The 12099-nt window shown below is 38.5% G+C and overlaps 1 protein-coding gene across 6 annotated transcripts in view; it reads right to left on the minus strand.

Moving 5' to 3' along the window:
* The window catches only part of LOC6523966 (teneurin-a), a 139370-nt gene that overhangs the window by 104591 nt on the left and 22680 nt on the right, over window positions 1-12099 (minus strand). The window lies entirely within an intron of this gene.

Here is a 12099-nt window from a genome sequence, read left to right on the forward strand (position 1 = left end):
CAGTCTATCGATTTCATACCAGAGTTCTAACCAAAAATCATTTTTGGCTTCGTTTCAGCATTTTCAAATATCCCGAAACTGGTTTTTCCTTCGGCCAAAATGGAAAAATCGAGGGGCGAATCAAGAGAGGAGCTGCTGCTGGGCAAACAATCAGAATAAGTGTGGATTCCATTTTGGTATCTGGCAGTTTGTAGTCCCATGTCCGACTGACTGCCAATGGCCAGCATATTTGTTACACTTGCCGCCCTCTTTATCCGATTGGACTGCTGCTGCTGCTGGTGTACACTGGTGGTGTATGGCTCTAATCACAAAATCCCACCCATGATGTGCCCAGACAAAATATTCAAAGTCATCGAGTAATATTGGGAAAACACTTGGAGCTGTGCGGGGCTTTTTGGATTTTCGATTGGGGATTGTGGAACGGGCGCCAATGCCAAACAATTTCAAATGTAATCCGTTATTGTGGCCAGGCCGATCGAAACGTTTTAGTATATGAATCTATGTATCTGTATCTGTGGGATACAATGGACCAACACGGCAGCAGCACGGGCTTGGGATAATGCGGCATATCTTTGGGATTTTCATCTCAAATTAAATTTATGATATGGCACAAAAATTGAATAACACCCAGTCGGGCACGAAGTGAATCAAAATCAATCAAAAGATGCCAAACCAAGGGAAAGGGCAACCTGGAGAGAGGGAGGTTGTAAATACTAAAGGCTCTTCGACAGCAGACAGCAGACACCTCAAATGAACCGCAAAGATGCAAGTGCATCGATGCAGATGCAAAATGGGGAAAACAAGACAGTGGCGTAAGGATTTCCTCAACGAAAAGGGGTTCCCAATGTTTTTGTTTATAGTTTTTGTTATTGTTATATTTATAAAAGAAACATAACTATTTTAATTAAAATGTGAAAATGCATTAAATATTTAAAACTTCAAAATATTTTAGTTAACCTCTTAACCAACCGCAATCCCCGTTCTAAGCCACTGACTACACAAATGAGGTTGCAAGTGCAGTTGCAGTAACAGCGTCTCGACCGCAAAATGGTCAATTCCTTGCAGCATAGCCATATAGACACCGATGTATCGCATCTTCCGCTATCCTGGCAAATTTCTCATTAATCAAAATCAAAATCGAAACACTGACAGATTTAAGGAAGCATTAATTAGCACAGCGCAATGAACTAGCACATTCCACGCCAGCGGATCGAATGCCTCAATAGATACAGATACACCATTCGTATCTTTTCTCACAGCGGAGTCTAATGAAATACTTTCAATCATAAACGAAAATAATTTCACGTTCATTATGGAAACAGTGGAAAAATAATAAAACAAGCAAACAAGAGAAATAATAACCCAACAAAGAACTCACATATCCATTCCGGTTGCTCAAATATTTCAGAAACTCTTATCTGATACTTCAGAACACAAACAAGAATTGGCTTGTAATCGCATAATTCTGTTCGCTCTTCGAAAAGCGAATAAAAAATAGGATATATGTACCAATTTTGAGAAGGGTGAAAGAATGTCGTCACCACGACAAAAAATACAAAATATTTTTGGTATTTTGGCAATCAAATGGTTTTAATTCCGCAAAAGAATATATGTATATTTCGAAAAAAGCAAAGCATTCTGGGGAACTCTGATAAATTGTTGATATTACTGCAAACAGGGAATTTATTGTACTGGAGCTTTATTACGCTTTTGTTAATTACAAATACTATTTATTATGACTACAAATAGGCATTGATATTATATATATTATATTTTTTGAAAAATTGATTTTTTGATCATTTTTGGTTGCATCAATGATAAACTTCTGCTCAGTTTTGCCATTTTTATCCACACATTTTTAAAACTTTGTAGCACTCAAAGTGTATATTACAGAAACTGGTAAATTTCTGTTGCTCTGAAAAATCTCCAACATTCCTATGATTGATCTCCGTGGCCCTGTGCTCCATGCATACATATATGGGTTCTCGGAAATCCCCGAACAAATATGTTTTGGTCCAAAACGCGTTGCGCTGATATGAAATCTACTAGTTGTTTGGCCGAGGCCGAAAAGCAGCTAAAGATTTACTGGTCAAAGGCACGAATACCGCTCCCCGTTTTAAGCTTTCAGCTTTCCGTTTTCCAGCTGCCCAGAAATATTCCAGCTGAGTTTGTCTGGCAGCGCATTAATCTCCAGCTTGGCTACCAAGTTCGCTGCACTCTCCACGCGGCCTACGCGAAAAATGCAGCGCGAAAAAGAGGCAGGAACGCAAAGTGGGCGGTGGCAGGGAAGGACTTACACTGGAAAAAATCGGGGCAAAAATACGCGAAATATGACATATCGATGCATAAGAGTACATATTTGAAAACCTCTGATATTAATGTATATTACTAATTACTTCTATTTTTATTTAACGTTTCTCAAGGACCTTAAAAACCCAAGTAAAGCACATCACAAAGTAGTACCTTTTTTTTGACAATACTCCACCTTTTAATTTGCAGTGCATTTAGAGAGGAGCGACTGCTCCTTAAACATTTTGTTGTTTTGTAGTGGAAATCATGTCGACGCCCCTCCGCCTGCGCATTCAAAACCCTGCCCCTTTCGCCCACCCAAAATGCTACCAAACGAGTTCGCAGCAAGTTGCTCTGTCGAACAGCAAAAAACAACGACAAGTTTCCAGGTTTTCGTTAGGATGCAGCTTATAAGAAAAAAAACAACCAAGAAGAACGAAGGAAAAAAAATCTATAAGAAAATAAGAGGAAACCTAAAGCAGAGCTAAAACTGGGACTTAAACTGGGGACTGAGACTCTGACTTGGACTTCCAGTGCAACCGAAACGGACCATTGAGCATTGGGGATTGAGGATTGGGCAGAACTGGTTTTCATCAGAAAAACGAGAAGAGGACCTTGGTTATTTAACCCCCTTTTCTCGCCCCCCCTTTTTTTTCGCTGCCTGTCAGGCATCAAAATGTCAGCGACTAAATGTAATTAAAATTGATTTTATTTCCCCTTCGAACACCACAAACATAAAACAATTAAATGGCGTCTAAGCCAATCTTTCCCCATTCCCCAATTTGTGTAGACAATTTTTGATTGTTTATAAATAGCAGAGGGTGAGAAAAGTATGCTGACTCTTGAACATTTGCCACAAATGTCAAAAGTAATCATGATGGCCAACACGGCATGTCATTTTACTCACACTCCACACACATTCAGAAATCCAAAAGATCTTCAACAATACCAAAGGGTTGCTCAACAACATTTTTATGGCCGCTGGGGCAAACACAAAAACACACATATATTTTTCCAAAAATGTTTCCCGTTTTTATGAGTGGGAAGTGCGTGCCACATGAACAACGGGGGGATCTTGTGGGGAAAACGCGGGCAAAAGTCCCGAAAAAATCGGAGGGAAAAACGAAAAGCCACAGTCCATATAAAATATGCTTTTCCAATTAGCGTTTATTTGGGTTTTCATTTTCTGTTTTACGTTTGCCCAGATAAACAACCAAACACCACAAGTCTCGAATAATTAAGGCACACTTAGGAAACTGGAGCTAGTTCGCTCTTTCTATTACTAGTTGTAGTTTTTGAATTAAAAGCTTGAGAATAAATTGTTTGTTAAGCGAAATATTCAATTAAAGAAATTTTCAATTATAAAATAAAATTAAAACATATATATAATTGTGTTATGTAGATCGTATAAAGAAATCTCTAAAAATTATTTTAATTTGCATAAAAAAAAATAGTATTTAATTAACTTGATATATATTTTTTTCACTGTTTATGGAAGGGGATATTCCCCACTTGGGGGATTCGATTTGGGGCCAAAGCTAATTGGCCAAAAGCCATTGGTGGCGAGTGTCACAGAAGATCATGATGCATCAAGCAGCTGGCATTTTTCCAGCAGAAGATTTCCCCCAGCGGAGAAAATCCAGCGAGTTCAAGTATCTTTTTCCAAGAAGATCACTCAAAATAATCATGGGACTCGCAGCGAAAGCTTTTGTCACGATCGTTTTGTTAATGGAATTGGGAGCAATCTGTTCGATTCTTTTTTTTTTGGGTTTTAGTGGCGTGGGGTAGATCAAAAGCAACAAAAAGATCAGTGCTTCAATATGCCATAAAGCCACAACTGAATTATGAACCAGAATCACTGGTCATTCAATCAGATTATAGTGAGTATAAATGTTGATCCGCTTGATAATTTCATTTACAAAAAGAAAAGCAGACGATTCAGGATTCCAGATGCAGCACGCAATCAGATCGGCAATCCCCAATGGCAATGACGCACATGATTGTCCAGAAAGTCGGTATCCCCCCTTTTGCAGTCACACATAAATTAACGCCCCTGTCATAAGTAAATATATATATACATATATATATACGTATATTCACTGTGCATTTCAAGGTCTGGGGATGGTAGGGAATATGTGTACGTACATACATATATATCCAGCAGATCGAGAAACCGCACGCACGCGTCTCAGTGAAGTAATGAATTCCCCCCTTTTCTTTTTTGTTTAAATATTTTGCGTGCCTCGTGATTTATGTTGGTGTCGCAACAACAATTGCATGAGGGAAGCCGCATTTATTTGTCTTGAAAGTTTTATTGCTTTTAAATTTATGGCCTGGTCTCTTCTGCTTTTGTTTTCATATTTTTTTTTGTTTATCTGATGATCATGTCACAGGGCGAGTGTTCACACCTACGTAATTACGGAAAATATTGTACAAAAATACAGAGACACATCTGCCGATGGACTTCCCCTTTTTCGGAATCTCTAAAAGATTCTTATAGTTTTATGACCCCAACAAAGGCCCGTATTTTGTTTTAGAATCCCAAGATCTAATAGTAAGGGTACTTATATTTGTAGCTCTGCTTTAGAATTTGCTCAGAATTTTCTGCGTATTTACTTAAGTATTTAATAATACACGCTATACGAAGGTATTAGATTGAGTGCTTTGGTTTACGGGTCTTCGTTTTAGGATTTAAGGTATGCGCTCTTGATTATCAGCTCTACATGAAGATTTTCTGCTTATTTCCTGTTGCAAATGAAAATAACTTTTGTCAGGTATCAAACACACGCTCAAGTCACATTGTTTTTTGTTTTTTGTTTTCATGTCAGAAGCCAGGTTTAGACTTCGTTGATAAGTTATTATGGCCAAAACGGAGGCATCCACCTCCAGGGGCTTTTAGCCTCCGCTTCTTCCATTTCAATGAGATTAAAATCTTTGAAGACATTCTATAAACATGAAAAATGTACGTCAAGTAAACTAAATATAACAAAAGCCACGGGAAGACAAAAGAAAAGTCTAAAGTTTTTTAAGTGAAATGCGGCGAAGGTTACTGCCCTGCTTTTCCAGAAAATGTTAATATTTATTGAAAGCATAAAATAGAATGGCGACACAAATAAACTTTTTTTTTCACTCGCGTCCCTTTAACCTTCCCTTAAATTTCCTTTTTGTACTCTACTGCTCCAGCTTTTATTATAAGAAAAGCCATGACAAAAAATAAGTAAAGTGCACACACATAAGCCTGCATAGACATCATAAAAAAAGTTAAGCTCACAATACAAAGACGCAGATACACACATGCACACAACAAAAGAGCAATTTGTTATTTAATGAAACTGAAAATGAAATAAACTCGCAGACAAAAAGCCAGCAGACGAAAAAAGCAGAATGTATCAGTAAGATGAAAGCATTAACGCACAGAATGCTAATATCTTATGCACACAACACAAGACACGCAGATACATTTACAGACTCAGCTGCAGATACAGATACAGATACGGATATATATGTGGGCACAGATATATGGGGCGCTTCTGGGGAATTACAACGGCCTATGAACTGAAACCGAAACTGAACTCGAAGTGGATCCCAACTCAACTCGAACTCAACTGAATTTCGGCGTGTCTTTGATTATTATCCTAGCTCACGGCGAAAAACCAGTAGCATTTCTAATAATTTTTATACAATTGTGCTTTATTCTCGAATGCAAATATGTGTGCTGTGAAATAGTTTATAAATTAAATATTTTTATAAGAATATTTATAATATATTTAATTTTGAAACTTATGAAATATATAAAAAATTTCCAAAATAACACTCAATTTTTTCAAGTGCAGCTTAGCCCGCGATATGCGCTCATAAAACCCAAAACACACACACATGGTCCACCCATTTGTATCTGTATCTGCATATCGCACATTAACAGAGGAGCAAAAAGAAAAAGAAAATAAAGAGAATAAAGTTAAGCTAACAAAGCAAAGCGCCGAAACTCAAGAGGTGGGGTTTTTCCTCCCGCGAAAAGGGGCGCTAGGAAAATGTGTGGGGGGGGGGGGGGGGGGCGGATAAGTGAAAAATGTTGTAGGACAATTTCTGTCGTTTGCCCTTATGGATTAACAGAAAGGAAAAATAAAGGTAGGAAAGGGGAAGGGAAAATATAACATAGTCAGAGGTAAATTTAATTTAGGTACCTAGAATTAGCTATCTCTAAATAAATACAAAGTAATAATGGTCCGAGTGATAAATAAAATCATTCTATTGTATTAATCCCATGCTATTAAGCATTTAGGGAAACGGAAAATGTTATGCCTATTTGATTTTGTTTACAAACTGCACAAATATACATTTATGACTGCGTGCGTTTAACAAATTAGATAAATCGTTAATTACTAATCTCATCTAAATACGCATTTATGGCTTATTTATACCACGATTTTAAATCACATTTGTTTATATTTACAAACATTGCATTTAACATTTAATGAATCCAAACAACAGATGGGATGGACATTTAAAATACCATTCCCACAGTTCAGATCTCTTCAAAAAAAAAAAACGAAATAATCCCCAGCCATTTGCCAACACTTGGGCAGTTGATTGTGTAACTCATCGCATCTCCCAATGATTCCCATCGATTTCGAGCTAATTTCCACTTCCTCTTCGCCTGACACTTTTTCCCCCACCACCACCACTACCACTACCACGTTACATTTTCCGTCTAAAGGGCTGACTGACTGACAGCTTGTTAAGAAAATACAAAACCTAGATGAAAAAAAACCTTGGGATGCCTCTGACGATCCAATACGATCCGTTTCGAACCGCGGCAATCTGCCCACACGATAGACACCCAAAACGCAAGAGACCAAGCCCCAAGTGATGATGATGATCATCTGAACCCTTTTTATTATAGTCTGCTGTTCTCTCACCCCTTCCTCCCAATTTTCAATCTCCACCCACTCAAACCAGCTACACGGGCAAAAAAATTTGTACATTCTTCTGAGAAAATGGGTATTCAACGGATATCGAAACATCATCTGTACCGTTTAGTCTTTGAATAATACACAGATTAAATTGAAGAATCTTCTCTTCACATATATTTAGTTAGAAGGACTTAACTTTCTAGTTTTTTTTTACTGTGTATATTCACAAATCAGTAAAAAGACTAGCATTTATTTGTCGCTTCGGCAAGCACAGAAATTGGATGAATTCGATGTCTGGGTCTAAGGAAAGTTCCGCATCAGTAAGCCCGGCAACATTGTTGCATTTAAACAAGCCATTTTCGAATAAAAAATAAATAAAAAAGGAAAAATCGACCCCACACATGGATCGTTAACGGTGCAACAACAGCTATAAAGGTGGAATATATCTTTGGGATCACCGAGATCCAATCCGATCCGAAGCGATCTGAGGCCATCCTCAACTTGAAAGCCTTGTAACTGGCTTAAAGATGTTGATCGGCTTATCCCCGTCGATCGTTTTGCATTCGAAATGAGATGCAATCCACGGGTCTTAAAAGTATCTGTATCTTTATATCGTTGTATCTGGGGTCCGGGGTCTGTGAATCTTTGTATCTGCATATCCATCCGCGGCGACCGCCTGCGAAACGTTTTACACCCAATAAAGGCGTCAAGAGCGCCATAATAATTATCACAGACACAGGCCAACATTCCCATTTCCAGTTTTCCTTTTCGCCAAACGACTATTAAAAGCCAACAAACACAAAGACGGCGGGGGCAAAAACGAAAGAAAAAACGATGAAAAACCAAAAATGCAGCCCATAAAATGAGTATGGTAAATAAAACAACAGTTGCCAGCGAATGAAAAAAACAAGAAATATACACAACGAAGTGAAATATGAAAAGGGAGTGAAAGGAGTGAAGCTACTTGGGCTGAGATTTTCTTGGAATTAATTACACAGAGGCAACATGTTTTGTGACCGAAATTAGTAATGCTCTAGAAGATGCAATTAGCAAATACCTAAAACATTTTCTCTGGCACTTGATGTTAATATTTTTAATGTGGCATTTTATAATCACCAGAAAAAATACTTAAATGAAATAATTACATATAATCACTTAAGTTAACTGAATTTGTTATAAGGGATTTTATATTGGTATCGTAAATTGATCGTTTTTAAGAAAACAAAAAGAGTTTAATATAAGTGGCAAGGTTTGTGATGGGTGTTAAATGACTTTACGCCCCAAAAATTATTTACACCTCACGCCAAAGGAAAAAAAAAGAATCTGACAAATGAGAAAGTATCTGACAAATGAGAAGACGGTGGGCGGGGCAGGGGGCGGCAGGTGGAGAGAAACAACTAGGGTGTTGATTGGCATCTTCGGATGCGGACTGCAGTTAGGCGGCCAATGCACTTTTCCTGACTTTTCCCACTCCCCATTTATAATAAAATGCACTTTCTTCGTGTATTTGGCAAGTTGATTTCCATTTTCATTAGCTGCCTTTGGGCTGCTTATTTATTTTGTTCCCTTTCGTTTTGCCATTTGCATTTGCAATGAATGAACATTTTTCGCAAGACACGCATGCAAAAACGAGAGGCAAAAATGCAGCCCAGTTGGCCCGAAGAACTCACAACTTCTTGACAACCGGGAGACAAACGTGCAACAATAATTGGCACACGGCCAGATATTCCAAGTCCATTGATGAAAAGCAGCCACATCGGCTACAGATACAGATACAAATGCAGATACACACTACATGGATGCGCATATATAACGATATGCCAGATGAAGATACAGCAGATCCTAACCCAGCGCTTTCGATTTAATTTTAGCCACTTGAATTTCCGCCGTTCGCCTGCCGTGGTTTTTATTTTATTTTTTTTTTTGTTTGGTGTTGTTGTTGATTTTTTTACGACTTCAGCCCCAAGTCGACATCACAAAAATGTTTACAGAATAGAAATAAGAGCATAAAATATTTTGTCGACTTCCGCTCGTAATCACCAATTAGTAATGCCACACTGACAAATATGCCAAACCGAAAAACTTGGACAAACGGCAAACAGCCGCTGGATGATTGGATAAAATGCTAGCGGGGGAGTGGGATAATATATTATTTGTAATAAATTGCCGTCGCAGCCCAAAAAGACGCTGGAATCCTGCAAATGGCCACACTTGGGTCACACTTTCATCATTAGTCAGCCAACTACGGACTACTAAATTCAAATGAAATGAAATGAAATAAAATGCCCAGAATATTCAAGATACATTTGTACACAGATACACTGGCATAGATACAGACACAGATACAGACACTTTGCGCATTGTCAAATCTACCAAATCGAAGTGTATCCAATAGAACGCCAATTCCCTGGGGAGCAATTCACGCTTGGCCGTAAAAATGTATCTGTATCTGTAAAAGCGCCGCTCTGTCCCTTTTGCAGCGAAATGAAACCAGAAGAAATTAAATAAAAATGGCAAAATGGCCGAAAAGCGTTCGATAGACCTAAAAGTAGTTTATGCGTTGGTATAAACATTAACAAATTAAATCTGTACATATCAAAATTAAAATATGTATATAAATATTAAGAAAAATTAAGTTATAGAAAAATTGATCGATAAATTTGTATTACAAAACTCTTTGAAAATATTGTTTAAAAAACATCTATTCACTTCGCAATTTCGACTTTAATCGCACGCATAAACATTGGGAAAATTCGGGGAAACTTTAGCATTTGGTCTTCCTTTGCATTCTCGCTCCATTTGGTTGCCTCTTTCGGGTTTCGCACTTCAATTGCTCCGCCCAGTCATCTTACACATTCGCATTTTTACCCAGGCTGACCAATCAATCGATGTTTATTCCCCCCCAGAATTTTCCATAGGTTTTCCCTTGATTTTTCGCGGGGCTTCTTCTTCGGCCGCCTCCTTTTCGACTCTCAATTCTACAAAAGAAAGATCAAAAGCGGCGAAAAACCAACAAACAAATGAAAAAGAAAAAACGCCTGGGAAATGAGCTCAAGTGTTTGGTCTCCTCTTTGATTTCTCGAGTGGGTGTGGGTTGGTGTTTGTGTGTGATTTTCCACCCCTCGTGGAAAACGTGAAAAGTGTCCATACCAAATTGGCTCTTCTATGGGATTTAAATGCGTCGCGTTCTTGTTCCACTTTCACAGATTAATGAAGATTGTCTAATCGCATTGATTGATGTCTTTAGCGAAAAACATTTCTTCGCTCGGTTTTCCAAGCGGTGCACGCAAAAATCTTGCTAAGTCTTGTGTTTTGCGGTTCGTTTGTTGTGGGTTTTTCGGTTCCGTTTTCGGGGTTTCGGTTCTCAAAAAGCTGACTGCACCGCGATATAAATTAATGAAAAGCGCTTAAGCGTCTGTCTGGATTTTATATACGTACGTATATATATGTGCTAAAGGAAAGTTGCCCCGAAAAGTTCGATGTGCGGTTGGGATAATCTTTGCAACAACCGCAGAACGAGAAACAGACGGAAAACAGGGGCAATTTGGTTTTCGGCAACAAGAAGAAACACTCAATGGAAATTAAAGCAATTTCCTGTAGCAATTTGAAGATGCTAAATTAAAATACAAACGATGGCGCAGAGCAAGGGAGATGCTAAAATACTCTATACTCTATCTGCATGCCGCCATTTGGCAAATCCGGCAATCCGGCAGAAACGTAGATACAAATACACCAAACACACACAAGTGTTCTACGACCACCATTCATATTTAATTAGCAGAGTGCCGGGCGTTAGAAAGAGATGGGCAAAATGTGAGCGAGCGAGACAGGCGGCTTGTAAATTGGCAATAATCTCAAACCGAATATGTGCACTCGCAGAAAAAATAAAACTTTATATGTTATATTTTATCAAAATGATTTACTATTTACAAGAAGTTTGCTTCAAATGTTGGCTTTAAATATTTGTAGACTCTCTATAAAAACCAATGGCATTCAATATTCCAGTGTATCTGGTGCACAGAGCAGCAACCGAACAGTGTCATCCGCAAAACCGAAAAACGTCAAGAGACGGCAGCGACAACAAAGTAAATGAAGATGAGCACTTCCTGCAACAAAAGCGACAACAACTGAGCTAAGGAAAATCGCAGGGAAATGCGGAGGCCGGGGAAAAATGAGGGAAATGCGGCGGCCGGGGCACACACGAAACATTTTTAATCGAGTGCAACGCCATGAATGAGCAGAAGTTGGATCACGAAAGCAGCTGAAGAGCCCAAGAAGAACTCGTCTATTTGTTTGTGCACATCCACCACATATACATATGTTACATATGTATGTGTATATATGCGCGTACATCAGACTTACAGATACTCGCGGTTTTTGTATCTTTTATACGAATGAGTTAAATGCTATGCTCGAGTTGAGTGAGTGATGCATCCCAGGGCGCATCCGTAAGATAAACAGGCGCAGCACGCAACGTTTAACTTTTCATTTGCAGCCCTTGCCGCATTTGCAAGTATCTGTATCATGTGTATATCATACACTGTATCTTGTATCTTGTGCATATTGTATCCTGTATCTTGTGGGTGTCGCGACAAAGGTCACGGACACGCTACGTTGCCGTGCCGAATGCCCCGTGCCCAAAAAAACAAACAAACATGCGAATAAATTGAACTTATCATTAAAAATATTTAACGAAGGAATGCGGCTGCATTCTGCGGGGCACAAGATAAATATGGGTGAAATAATAAACAAACTGAGTAATCTCAGCAATTACTGCATTTTACAAATATTTGTGCATGGATTTTGGGGCCAACAATGTAGCTAGACTTACACGTATTTGTGGTATTTTAAGATCATGAGAATTATCTTTTCTTTTAAATCACTAACAAACAGATGG

This window comes from Drosophila yakuba, chromosome X, assembly GCF_016746365.2.
Source record: "Drosophila yakuba strain Tai18E2 chromosome X, Prin_Dyak_Tai18E2_2.1, whole genome shotgun sequence".
Taxonomy (NCBI): domain Eukaryota; kingdom Metazoa; phylum Arthropoda; class Insecta; order Diptera; family Drosophilidae; genus Drosophila; species Drosophila yakuba.